Below are 14,254 nucleotides of genomic sequence, written 5' to 3' on the forward strand. Positions count from 1 at the left end.
TTGTGTCTAGCTAAAGGATTGTAAATGCACCAATCAGCACTCTGTCTAGCTCAAGATTTGTAAACGCAGCAATCAGTACCGTGTCAAAATGGGCCAATCAGCTCTTTGTAAAATGGGCCAGTCAGCTCTCTGGAAAATGGACCAATGAGCAGGATGTGGGTGGGGTCAGATAAGGGAGTAAAAGCAGGCTGCCCCAGCCAGCAGGGCAACTGGCTCTGGTCCCTTCTGCACCGTGGAAGCTTTGTTCTTTCACTCTTTGCAATAAATCTTCCTGCTGCCCACTCTTTGGGTCTGTGCGGCCTTTATGAGCTGTACCACTCACTGCGACGGTCTGCAGCTTCACTCTTGAAGTCAGCGAAACCACAAACCCACCAGAAGGAAGAAACTGCGGACACATCTGAGCATCTGAAGGAGCAAACTCTGGACGCACCGTCTTTAAGAACTGTGTCACTCACCGCGAGGGTCTGCGGCTTCATTCTTGCCCACCAATTCCAGACACGTTTCTAAGATAGCATATTACCCCAGACACTAATTAACCTTACGAAAATCAATTTAACCTTTAACAGAACCATTGAATGAGTGAAGAAATGGGATTTGTCTTAGTATTTTACCCTCATTTCTGCCCTACAGTGGCATCAAATGCCAGCCCATCTTACACACACATACACACACACACACACACACACACACACACACCACATTTGGTAAGCGGGCTCTTTGACATGTTTACTGTCTGTGGAACTTCTGATACTGCTTTACTTTAGGCCCTGATACTTGGAACAGTTAGAATAGTTTTCTAACTGGATTCCACCTCTCTAATCAATTAATAGCAGGCTAGTTTTTCTGAGGCATGGAACTAATATCAGGTTAAAATTCAGTGTCTCATTGCTCAAGACCATCACCTGGTTCTTGTTTACCTCTCTTCTAGCTTGTCTCACTGCCTGCCATTGTCCTCCCTCCTTGAATGTTGTGCTTTGCTCTACTGACAAAATTACAGATCCTAGAATGCTTTTTGCTTTCTTTCCTTCCTTTGTCTTTATGCACCAACTCCTATTTGAGTAACAACCTTCTGTACTTCTTCTTTTAATGAGTCTTTTTATTTTTTTCAAAACTCAGCTCTACTTTTATTTTTTACTGCAATCCTTCCCAGACTAACTTCCCACTGCACAAGCATACACCCAGCCTGAATTAGCTACCTCCTCAGTGGGCCACTAAAGTCCCTATGACCACTTCTGTTACTGTAAAGTTCTGTTTACAGTGGACGACTTGAAGCAGGTATTATTGTATCACAGTACCAGGTACATTGAAAGTGTTCAGGAAAATCATTGTTTATGAAGCTCATGAAGAGGCTGAATGAAAAATATAAAGATGTATTAGAAGTCCCATGAACCTCACGCCTTCAGACAGGCTTTAAAGCTGATAGATCAAATGTCTACTGTCAGCCATTAGTGGTCAGGATGGGGAAGCAGCCATTAGTTGACTTCATGTGTGCTCTTTCTTCTATTTACATTGACTCTCTCTCAGTACTCATGTACTCCTCAGTGCATCAAATTATCCCTCATGGCAGAGAGTTCTTGTAGCTTATTTAATATCATCTCTTTCCAACTTGCTGAATCCTATTATTGTTGCAGACAAAAACAAATACACAAGTTCCATGTTTTCTAATTCTCCTTATTGGTGTGAAAGATAATCTGCCATAATTCTGTCCAGTGAGATACAAACAAAAATCCGATGGAATTTCTGGGAAAGTCCCGCCTTATTGATATAGATTTTTGCCTCATCTTCCGTTAGGCCCCTCCTTCCTTTCTCATTCCTGGAAGGTAGACATGATGACTAGAAGTAGAGCATTCACCTTGCAACCTTGAGGGAAAGGTCAGAAATTACTGACATCCTTGAACTTCTAAATCAATACCAGTAATTGCATTCCCTTGGACTTTTCACTACTGACAGAATGTCCTCAGGTTGTGTTGAAGCCTTTATTATCTGAGTTTACTGTTGCATCAGTTGTCTAAGATCCCTAATGGATACTCATTAGCATTACTGTTAAAATAAATGCATTAAAAGTTAATGGCATAAGTTTCTCATCTCTCCACTTGTATTTTATATTTTTTAATTCAGCAACCATATATTAAGACCCACCATTACCATGTACTACCTTAGACACTAAGATATGAGTATTGACACACCATTATTATGCATATGGCTTTCAGCCTTATGAGGGCACAGAAACATAAAATTAATTGCAATAAGCAATACAATGTACTTTAGACTATATAATATGATAGGCACAACAGTAGTTATGTAGAAAAGCCTGAGAATTGACAGAAAATATTATTTACATTTTGATCAGGATGCCCTCAAATATTAAAAATTTCGATAATCAGGAAATGAATCTCTCGTGTGGAATTTCTGGCAGCATGGACAGGACTAATTCCTTGTGCCTTTTTAATAACACAGTGGTCACTTGTGTCAGCCTTACTGCCTCTTAATAATAATTAAAATGCCCACAGTCTAGGGGACTTTGAGCTGCTGAGAGGCTGTCTTTGGAAGGCCAAATTGATGAAAAGCAATCTGTGGAGAATGAGAGGCCAGAGATGACACAGAAAGTTACCAAGGATGCTATTGACAAGCGAGCTGAAGCACTAAGCAAAGAGCTGTAACAATTAGGGCAGTAAACAGGAAACTGAAGCTTTGTGGTTGAAAGGCAGGAGTTAGTTAGTGGACAGAGACATCAAAACATCAGGCAGCCCACAGCCCAGAACAAATTCAGAATGAGGGAGGGCTAGGGAACAAGTCTCCTCAAGAGAGCACAAAAATAGGCAGCTCTACTCTGGGAGTCTCAGCAAAGTCTCTGAGAAAAGCCAGAAGCAGACCATAATAAGGACACTATTTATAAAATCACAGAGGCCCAAAGGAGTTAAAATGAGAAAATATTCCCAAAATAAAAGATAAAAATTATAACGAGTTGATGTTTTGAAAAGGCACTAAATGCACAAAGAACCTGATTCAAAAACAGGGTCTGGGGACTTTGATTTCATGGCATGATCTTGAGATTTATTTGGTGCAGATTTTGAAATGAAAAAAATAAAGTTCCAGGAAAGACAAAATTAATCTGGAATAAAATTTCTATGATTGGGCCAAATGCCATTCAGAATTATCAGGTCTTGGGATAAGCTACAGAAGGAAGTTTAAGCACATTACCACTTCTTCCAACTGTGACACACAGGGTTTTCCCAGAAGACAAGTGAAATGAAACCTGCCAATGATCTAGGTTTTGAATAGTAAGGACTGACCATCTTCAGTGTGCCTTAACACCACACAAAACTGTGACTACCAATAAGGCATCAAGGTATGTATATGCTATCACAAAATACTCCATACTTTACCCAGGGTTAATGGATCAAGTTATGCTTTGATGCATGACTGCCACGTCTGATAGTGAATTATAGATACTTTTCTATGGCACAAGTTCAACCTTCCTTAAAAATAAGTAAACTGGCTTCTGTGACTATAGTCGGCCTGCACACTTCATCTAATACAGAATGCCAATTATGTCATGCAATTTTACTGAGAGTGGTTTTCTGAAATATATATATTATACAGTTTGCATTTTGTATAGAAATATATGTTAGATCACTTATAATATTATAGATGATTTAAATTATTCCCAGTGCAAGACATAATGCTAGTACATGCATGATTTTTTTTTTTTTACTTTTAAAGTACTACCTATGAGGCAGCATAATTATTTCACGTGATGTCAAATTCCATAGAATAGAGATGTAATCTATATACCCTTTAACTTTCCTTGATAATTTGATACCAATAAAGAATGTACAAATTAACCCACAAATTTTTTGAAACTATTTTGCTTGTAGTTGGCAGACTGCTTTGATCTATGAAACATAGTAATGAACCTCTAGAGTGTACTGTTTTCTAGATTTTTTAAGTTCTAGGCATGTAAGATTCCATAAATATCTATGTTGACTTCCTTGTCTTCAATGTTTACAATAATTTCGGTCATTTCAACCTTAGTTTTTAGACTGACAAGCTCTGACTTTTGTATCTTTCTTCATTTGTAAATTTGTTCTGTGGTTATTATTATTCTCCATACCTTATCCTGAGCTTTGGTATTTCTGAAATGTGGCAACAAAGAGCATATGGCAGTATAGGAACACACAAAGCAGAATGTTACAAAAAAACCTCTCAGGGATATTTAATTGCTATTAGTTTTCTAAAAGTGCTATCTTACCCTTATTTTTATTTTTTTAATGTAGAAAAATATCTATATAATGTAAAACTTTTAATTTGAGCTATTTTTAAGTGTACAATTCAGTGGCATTAGTTACATTTACAGTGTTGTTGAACTGTCACCACTACCCATTTCCAACATTTTTAAATATCCTAAAGAGAAACTCTAAACTCCTTAAGCAGCATCTTCCCATTCCTACCTCCCCAACAGACTCTGGCAATGTAATGTGCTTTTAGTCTTTATGAATTTGTCTATTCTAAATATTTCATATAGGTAGAATCATACACTATTTGTCCATTTGCATCTGGCTTATTTCACTTAACATACAATTTTCAGGGTTTATCCATGTTGTAGTGTATATATTACTTCATACCTTCTTATGGCTGAACCATATTCCTGTGTGTGTGTCTGTGTGTGTTCATACTACATTTTGTTTATCCATTCATCTGTTGATGCACACTTGGGTGTTTCCACCTCTTGTTATTTTTAAAGCAGCTATATTTCTTAAACTACTACATTTTTATTGAACTAAGTTTCAGAGTCTCTTAAAGATCTTTAGGCATTCTTTCTTTTGGAAACTGAATCCTGCACTGAAGTTGGCATGTTAAGATGAACATATCTCAATTAAATGTTGCCGTATTTAAATATGAAGTGGATTAAACTGTTGACTAATCAATATGTAAAACTGGACACACATTTACTTACAATTCATAATTTTAGTGTCAGTGTACATTCATGTGCCACATAGTGATGTTTCAATTGATGATAGGCTGCATATGTGACACTGGTCACGTGAGTTTATAGTGGAGCTGAAAAATACCTGTTGCCTAGTGATGTCATAGCTGTGGTGAAGTTAGAGCTGTCATGACATTGTAGCTGTCATAATGTCATAGTGCAATGCATTACTCACCTTTTTCTGGTGATGCTGGTATAAACAACCCACTGCACTGTCAGTCATAAAAAATCTATCACATACCATTATATACAGTTCATTATACTTAATAACAAATGACTGTGTTACTGTTTTACATATTCACTCTACTATACTTTTTATTCATTATTTTAGCTTGTGTTTCTTCTTCTTCTTCTTTTTTTTAAAAAATTTAACTGTAAAACAGCCTCAGGCAGGGCATTCCATAGGATATTCCAGAAGAAAGCATTGTTCTCACAGGAGATGACAGTTCTATGTGTGTTACTGCCTCTGCAGATCTTCCAGTGGGACAAGATGTGGAGATAGAAGACAGTAATATTGATGATCATAACTCTTTGTAGGTCTAGGCCAATGTGTGTTTTTGCATTTTAGCTTCTAACTAGTTTAAAAAGCAGAAAAAAAATTAAAAAATTTTTAAATAGAGAAAAAACATATAGGATAAGGATATAAAATTATTTTTGGACAGTTGTACAGTGTTTGTGTTTTGAGCTAAATGTTTTCACGAAGGAGTCAATAAAGTTAAAAAAACTTACACAGTAAAATTTTATAATAAACTAAGGTTAAGTTATTATTGAAGAAAGAAATTTTTAATAAATTTAGCGTAGCCTAAGTGTACAGTGTTTATAAAGTCTATAGTAGTGTACAGTAATGTCTTAGGCCTTCGCACTCACTCACCACTCACTCACTGCCTCACCCAGACCAATTTCCAGTCTTGCAACCTCCATTCATAAGTGCCCTATAAAGATGTACCAATTTTATCTTTTATACCGTATTTTTACTGTACCTTTTCTATGTTTGGACAAGTTTAGGTACATAAATCTTTACCCTCGAGTTATAGTTGCCCACAGTATTTCTGCAAAGTAACTTGCTGTGCAGCTTTGTAGCAGATGAGCAATAGCATGTATCATATAGCCTAGATGTGCAGTAGGCTGTATCATTGAGGCTGCGTAAATACACTTCATGATTTTGTACGTTGATGAAATTGCCTAATGATGCATTTTTCAAAACATGTCCCCATCGTTAGATGACTCATCACTTACTTATACTTTTTCAGACAATACACATTTTCAAAGGCTGCTGGAAAAGCTTGTAGCTCTAAGAGATAAATGGATCTATGTTACTTTATGCATTGAATGTCTAAGTTGATAGTTGGCTGTTCTGTAACATGCTATATCTTATGCAGTTTTTTCCATTGAAAACCATTTTCACTTCTGTTTCACCAAGAGGACTAGGCCTGTTTACCATCCCAAAATGCAGGTGTCAGACTGTTCTTCCACCATGATTCTCGAACAGTCTGCCTTATTAACATTTGTGTGTGTGTTTTTTGAGGGGGATTTGTTTGTGTATCTCGTAAGAGTTACTGCAATTTTTTTTCTGATTTTAAAAGCAACCCATTTTCATTTTAGGATGTTTACACACTAGAGAAACATTCCATTTGCTAACTTTGCTATTATAAACAATGTTGCAACATATAACCTTGTGCCTACCTTTCATGTCTGTGTGCAAGTATTCCTGAAGTTAAAACTAGGTGCATTTGTAATTTTGAATGCTTTCAAATTGTCCTTTATTTTTATCATGCTGTCATACACATTACATTCTCACCAGGAGTGTGTAATAATCCCCTTTTCTTACATCATCCTCATCAATATCATAACTATTACCATATTTTTGAGTCTTTATCAATCTATTAGGGAAAAAAGGTCTTACTTTTATTTCCGTTATTATGATTGAAAGTTTTTCTTGTTTAAGAATTACTCATATTTCCATTTTTATGAATCATCAGTTTATATAATTTGCTCCTTTTTTTTTCAGGGGATTTTTTTTTTGTTTTGTTTTGAAGTTTGGAGACTTGCACATTGCCTAGCATATTAGTTGTCAATATGTTTCCCAGTTTGTCTTTGATATTTTTCCTCTAGAGTTTTGTCATTCATTATTTTTTACTGTGGTTTTATTTTTGTTTTTCTGTTTATGATAAACAATAGCTTCTATGTGAGATTATTTAAAAACATTTCCATGATTTCTTTTAGCAATATTATGCGCACTCTTCATATTCTATAATTAAATATTTGATTTATTGATAATATATTCTATTGGACTGATAAGGTAAGATAACAATCAAGTGAAGAGGAAAAGTGTTGGGGAATAATTATAGTAAAATGCTTCCAAAGAAAGTTAGATAAAAGCACTCAAATGTTTTTGTTTGTTTTCTGAATGGTAATTTAGTTGCCCTAATGTCTTTTATTGAAATATCATTTTTTTGCATGAATTTGCAATGCACCTTTATCCTATACACAATTTCCAAATGTGCTAGGGTTTATTTACAGAGTTTTTAATGCTATTGACATTCTATCTGCATGCTTAGCACTATACTAGTTTAGTTATTCTAGCTGTAAAATGTGTTTTGACATTCGAGATAGATATTGTTTTTGTATTTCTTTTCTTGTCTTTTTTCATCAGTCTCACAGATTTTCATGCCTGTTTGTATTACCATTTGAACTCTAGAGTCAACGTATGTACTTCTCCAGAAGAAGACAAAACTTGTTGATATTTTAAAATTGGGATCATACTATATTTATAGTTTGACTTAAAGATAATTGTCATCTTTATTATTAGTGTTTCTATTCAAGAAAATATATCTCTGGTCACAATTTTTATCTTTCAATCAATATAATGGTTCTTCATAAATAACTTACATAAATCTTTTGCAGATTTTGTTGTTGATTTAATTGCTTTTTTAAGCTTCTTATTTACTCCCATTATTCTCACAACTCTTCTTTACACTCTGTGTGACCTTGTTTTCTCAATACTACAGTTCACAGCTACATCTTTACATTCTTGTTTTGAACTGGATCTTTACCTTCAAACTTAACTATTTTCATAGAATTCCAATTTGCCAATCCAACAACATTTCTGTCAACCCACCATATCTTCAACATTCCATATTTTTTTGCACACTTCTTTTTATTTTCCTTAAGTTATCTGTAAAGATTAATATCTACACAAGCTGAAGTTTCTCACAATTCACTTATTCTGTCATCCTTTTTCATATGGTTTCTGCTCCCACAACTGTTAAAGTCACAGTATTATAAAGTGACATAATGGTCTCATAGTCATCAATTCCCATCAATGTTTTTCTGTATTCATCTTCCTTTCCCCAGTCTTCATGATTTGATACTTCTTATTGCCTCTGCTCTCTTAAAACACTTCCTTTAGATTTTTCATTGAGTTTCTCTGAGTTTTATTTTCCCTTTTGAATCTTATTCAAAAAGCGTATGATTGCTAGTAACCTGTATTTGGGCTATAGTTTTTCCATACTTTCTCCATTGGAATGTCATATTTCCTATGAGTTCTGCATAAGAATTAAGCATACACCTCCCAAATTTATATCTCTGTTTCTAACCTCTTTTCTCTTTCTAGTTATATTCTCTTGTTTACATTTTCTTTGGTGAGCCATTCATCAAAGCTATATGCTTACATTTTAATTGTAGAGTTGATGCCAAGACATACTGTGTTAGTTCTCACATTGCTATAAATAAATATCTGAGATTGGATAATTTATAAGGAAAAGAGGTTTAAGTGGCTTGCCGGGGTGTGATGGCTCACGCCTGTAATCCTAGCACTCTGGGAGGCTGAGCTGGGCAGATCACCTGAGGTAGGAAGTTCAAGACCAGCCTGACCAACATGGAGAAAACCCATCTCTACTAAAAATACACAATTAGCTGGGTGTGGTGGTGCATGCCTATAATCCCAGCTACTCGGGAGGCCGAGGCAGAAGAATCACTTGAACCCGGGAGGCAGAGGTTGCCGTGAGCCAAGATCGCTCCCTTGCACTCCAACCTGGGCAACAAGAGCAAGACTCCTTCTCAAACGAAACAAACAAACAAACAAAAAGGCTCACAGTTCAGCAGACTGTACATGAAGCGTAGTGCTGGCATCTGCTTCTGGTGAGGGCCTCAGGGAGCTTACAATTATGGTAGAAGGTGAAGGGGAGCTAGTGCCTCACACAGTGAGAGCAGGAGTGAGAGAAAGTGGGAAGGTCCCAGATTCTTTGAAACAACCATATCTTAAGTTAACTAACTGAACAAGAATTCTCTCATCATCGAGGTTGGTACTAAACAGTTTATGAGGAATCTGCCTCCATGAGCCAATCACCTCCCACTAGACACCACCTCCAATATTGGGAATCACATTTCAACATGAGATTTGGAGGGGTCAGACGTCGGAACCATATCAGTTTACTAGCCAGTTACTTCAGTTTTAACCTTTACCTTGTCCTTAAGTATGCCTATGGAACTGGTTCTTGCCAGTGGATTGGCAACAGAAAGGATATGTGACACTTTTAACTCGATGTTATTTGAAATTGGGTGTGCTTTCTCTATACTTTGCCTCTTGTGAGCTGACTGTACATTAACGCCCAATAAAACTTTGAAAGCATTTACAGAGACTTTCAGCCAAGGTTCCTAAACTACTGGGGAGCAGACTTCCTTCCTCCTGCCATGCTCTTACTAGGCTTATATGAGCAAGAAATAAGCATTTATTGTATTAAGTCACTTAGATTTCAAGGTTTTTCTATTGTATCAGTTAGCATTGCCTCAACCAATACAATTGTTCTGTGAACACTTCCTGGTAAAGGTATTTTAGACACTTCAAACTATGTCTAGAATACATTTTCATATGTTTTGTTAGACGTAATCTTTCTCTTTTTCCTTCTTTCTATTAATGAATATGATATACTATTAGACACCCAGACTAAAATAGTGATTTTAACTTTTTATTTCGTATTTTCCTCAATGGAGTATAATACTTTCCATTGCCTAGAAAAGTTTTCCTGCATACGTTGTTTTTTTCCTCTCCATTTTCTCTTTCTTTCTTTTTCTTTTTTTCTGTTTTGTTTTGTTTTAGAGACAGTGTCTTGCTCTGTAGCCCAGGCTGGAGTGCAGTGGCATGATCTCAGCTCATTGCAACCTCCACCTACTGGGTTCAAGCGATTCTCCTGCCTCAGCCTCTCCAGTAGCTGGGATTACAGGCACACACCACCATACCTGGCTAATTTTTGTATTTTTAGTACAGACAGGGTTTTCCCATGTTGGCCAGGCTGGTCTCGAACTCCTGACCTTATGATCTGCATGCCTTGGCCTCCCAAAGTGCTAGAATTACAGGTGTGAGCCACCGCATTCGGCCTCTCTCCATTTTTATGGTATCTATTCTATTTCAGGTTCTTATTATCTCTAATTTGACAGTTGCCGTAACTTATAACCAATTTCTCCATTTAATTATTTCTTCACATTCTCCATGAAACTGATTAATATTCCAAACTTGGTGTGATATGTCATTAGTTTTTACTCAAAACTATATGTAATAAAGTTCAAAATCTTTATCTGTATTCTGCCCTTCAATTTAATTTTACTGTGTTATTTTATGTCACTTCCTATACGGTATACTATATTGTGTAAACAAAAATACCTAACACATCTTTTACACCCTGTTCATTTTCCTACTTCCCTTTGTTCTGTTCACATGGAAATTGTAAACCTTCTCAAGATCCAGTTCAAATGTTGTTTCTTTCACAAAGCTTCTCTGATCCCCTTCTTTAATAATAAGTAATTTATTCATCCCATGTTGAAGTGTCATCAGATGGAGTGTCATTTATGACACATTGCTTTTCTTATAGCTATGTGTATGTCTTACCTACTAGAGGAGATTCATGATGACATTCTTTAAAAAAACTATTACTAATTGAATGTTACCTGGAAAAAAATTGCATGTTAAAATAAACTTATTTTCAAGAGTTGTATCGACAATTTTCTTATCAGCAATTTTTCTAAAAGATAAAAGTGAGTGCAAGCTGAATTAGAAAATAGATTCTCAAGATGTTTCTAAATAGTTTATTACTAGACAACATAAGACATATTCCATGGTCATTAAATGATTGTTACGAAATGAGATACTATTACTTTATAATATGTAACTAAACTGAGTCATGATTCTTTGCATATTTTTCAATTTAAAACAAGATGGGTCTGGACAGTATCACATACACCATGAAAAATAAGTGTATTTTCTTTGGAGGTAAAAGCTCTGTGATGAAATGAGACTTTGATGTTTCCCAAGGAATGCTGTATCCATTTTAATATGCAGAGAGACAGTAATCTCAAGCATATGCTTAGAATACTGCTGTTGTCTTCATGGTTTCTTCATTTGAGAAAGGTGTAATAATAGTTCATATATAAGGGTCAGCAGTACAAAAGTATTAAGGTTCATGAATGCAGAGAAATACTTTTTTTATTTTATATGCAGAGGGTTAGTTATACTTCGCGGTTATCAATCTGCACAAGGTCTCTCTTCTTATATTTTTATGCAATTGCCTGTTTTACATTATTTCTCATGTTCACTGACATTTCTCTCTTCTCATATCCATAGACAAGACTTCATTTGTATCCCTGGAAACTATATAATATTACTCCGTATATTGATGTGTTCATGTTTTCCTTTATATAAATGATGTTGAATTATTCTATTTAGTAGTTTTCTCACTCATAATTCTCTTAGGATTCACTAATTTTACTCTATATGCACTTTTCTTCTTTTCATTATTGCCTGGAATTCCATCTTGCGAATATTACCACATTTTATTCAGTTTATCTCTTATGATTGGCACCTGGTATTACCAGTGGAAGGTTTTGTAAGTTACTTGCACATATAGTTTTCACTGAGTGCTTCCTGAATGCTTCACAGAATTGCTGACTCAATTTCCGAGTCCATCAGCAAAACCCAGCAACTTAATTTCACTATTATACTTTCTAACATTTGGTGTTATTCAACTTTCTGATTTTTGTTAATTTGAAAACTTGTAATTTGAACTTTGTGCTTCTTTAGTAGGGAATATAAGCCTTATTTTCATATGTGAAGTTTTTGTCAACTCCTATTGAATTTCCTGTTTTTCTTTTTTGTTTTTCAGAAATTCCTTGTATAATCTAGATTAATATTGTGTTAGTTTTAAACATTGCAAATATTCCTCCCTGTCTTTAATTTTTCTTTGAGCTTATAGTATTCATTGAACAGAAATTCTTCTTTGTATTTTGTCAATTTTGTTAGATTTTGCATTATGTTGTCCTAAATCAAATTCATTAAGGTATAATTCATATACAGTAAAATGCGGCCATATTAGGAGTACAGTTTGATGAGCTTTGACAAATGCATACGTCTGTGTACCGTCCACCACAAACAACATATAGAAAATTTCCATCCCCTCCAAAAATGTTCTTGTGACCTTTTGCAGTCAATTTCTGCCTTTGATCCCCAGTCCCAGGCAGTCACTCGTCTGTTTTCTGTCACTAAATATTACTTTTTCTTCTTCTAGAACTTCATATAAATGGAACCATGTAATTTGTACATTTTGCATTTAGCTTCGTTCACTAAGCACAATGTTTTGAAAGAAATTAAAAGAAAAACAAGTATATATAGACACACACACATTCACACATACATTATATATATTTTTTGCCATTTCTGGTGCTCTTCATTCCTTCCTGTATATCCAGCTTGTTATTTGGCATCACTTTTTTTCAGTCCTTTGAACTTCATTTAGCATTTCTTTTTAGTGCAGATATGCTATGAATAACTCATATTTTAAAGACACAAAAGGTTTTTATTTCAACTTTTAAAATTTGTTTGTTTTGCTAAGCAATTCTACAGACATAATTAACTTTATATTTGTAGGGTACTTTCGGTAGTTACAGAATTTGGCTGAAAAACTTTTCCTTCTCTACTTTGGACATGCCATTCTGATGTCTTCTGGCCTCCACTGTTTGTGATACAAAAACCTACAGTTGATTGCATGATTGTTACCATCTACATAATTTCATTTGTTTTTTGGTGCTTCCAAGATTCTCTATCTGTAACTTTCGTAAGTTGACTATGACTTTCTCGGTTGTGATTTTCTTTGTATTTATCCTATTTGGAGTTTGTAAATTTCTTGGACCCGTAAGTTGATAGATTTTTTCGTTTCTTTCTTTTTACCATATTTGGGAAGATTATAGCCTTTTATTTCTGCAAACTTTTTTTTTCTTTCACTTTTTGTCTCTATTCTCCTGGAACTCCAGTGACATAAATGTTGAATCATTTGATATTATCCCTCAAGTCTCTGAGCCTTTATTAATTGTTTTTCAGTCTTTTCTTCACTGTACTCCAAATGTTATTCAATCCATTAACCTATTTTGAATTTTATGGATTTATCTTCTTTTTCCATTTTAAAATCATTTGGTCATATTCAGTAAATTACATTCAGTTATTGTACATTTTGGCTCTAGAATTTCCATCTCATTACTTTTTATTGTTGCTATTTTTCTGCTCCTCTCCCTCCTCCATCCCTCCACACTCTAGTAGACCCCAGTGCCTGTTGTTTCTTTCATTGTGTTCATAAGTTCTTGTCATTTAACTTCCACTTATAAGTGAGGATATGCAGTATTTGATTTTCTGTTCCTACTTTAGATCGCTAAGGATAAGAGCCTGTATCTCCATCCATGTTCCCACAAGAAACATGATCTCATTCTTTTTATAGCTACATAGTATTCCATGATGTATATGTACCACATTTTCTTTATCCAGTCTGTCATTGATGGGCATATAGGTTGATTCCATGTCTTTGCTGCTGTGCATAGTGCTACAATGAACATTCATGTGCATGTGTTTTTTTATGGTAGAATAATTTATATTTTGGGGGGTGATGGAATTACTCTGTTGAATGGTAGTTCCACTTGTAGCTGTTTGAGGAATTGCCATACTACTTTCCACAACAATTAAACTAATTTACACTCCCACCAACAGTGTATAAGCATTTCCTTATCTCTACAACCTTGCCAGAATGTGTTATTTTTCTGACTTTAATAGTAGCCACTTTAACTGGTGTGAGATGGTATCTCATTGTGCTTTTGATTTGCATTTCTCTAATGATGAATAACATTGAGATTTTTTCACATGTGTTTTTTTTTCTTTCTTTTTTTTTTATTATTATACTTTAAGTTCTAGGGTACATGTGCATAACGTGCAGGTTTGTTACATATGTATACTTG

The sequence above is a fragment of the Colobus angolensis genome, unplaced genomic scaffold (genome assembly GCF_000951035.1).
Source record: "Colobus angolensis palliatus isolate OR3802 unplaced genomic scaffold, Cang.pa_1.0 Scaffold71, whole genome shotgun sequence".
NCBI lineage: Eukaryota > Metazoa > Chordata > Mammalia > Primates > Cercopithecidae > Colobus > Colobus angolensis.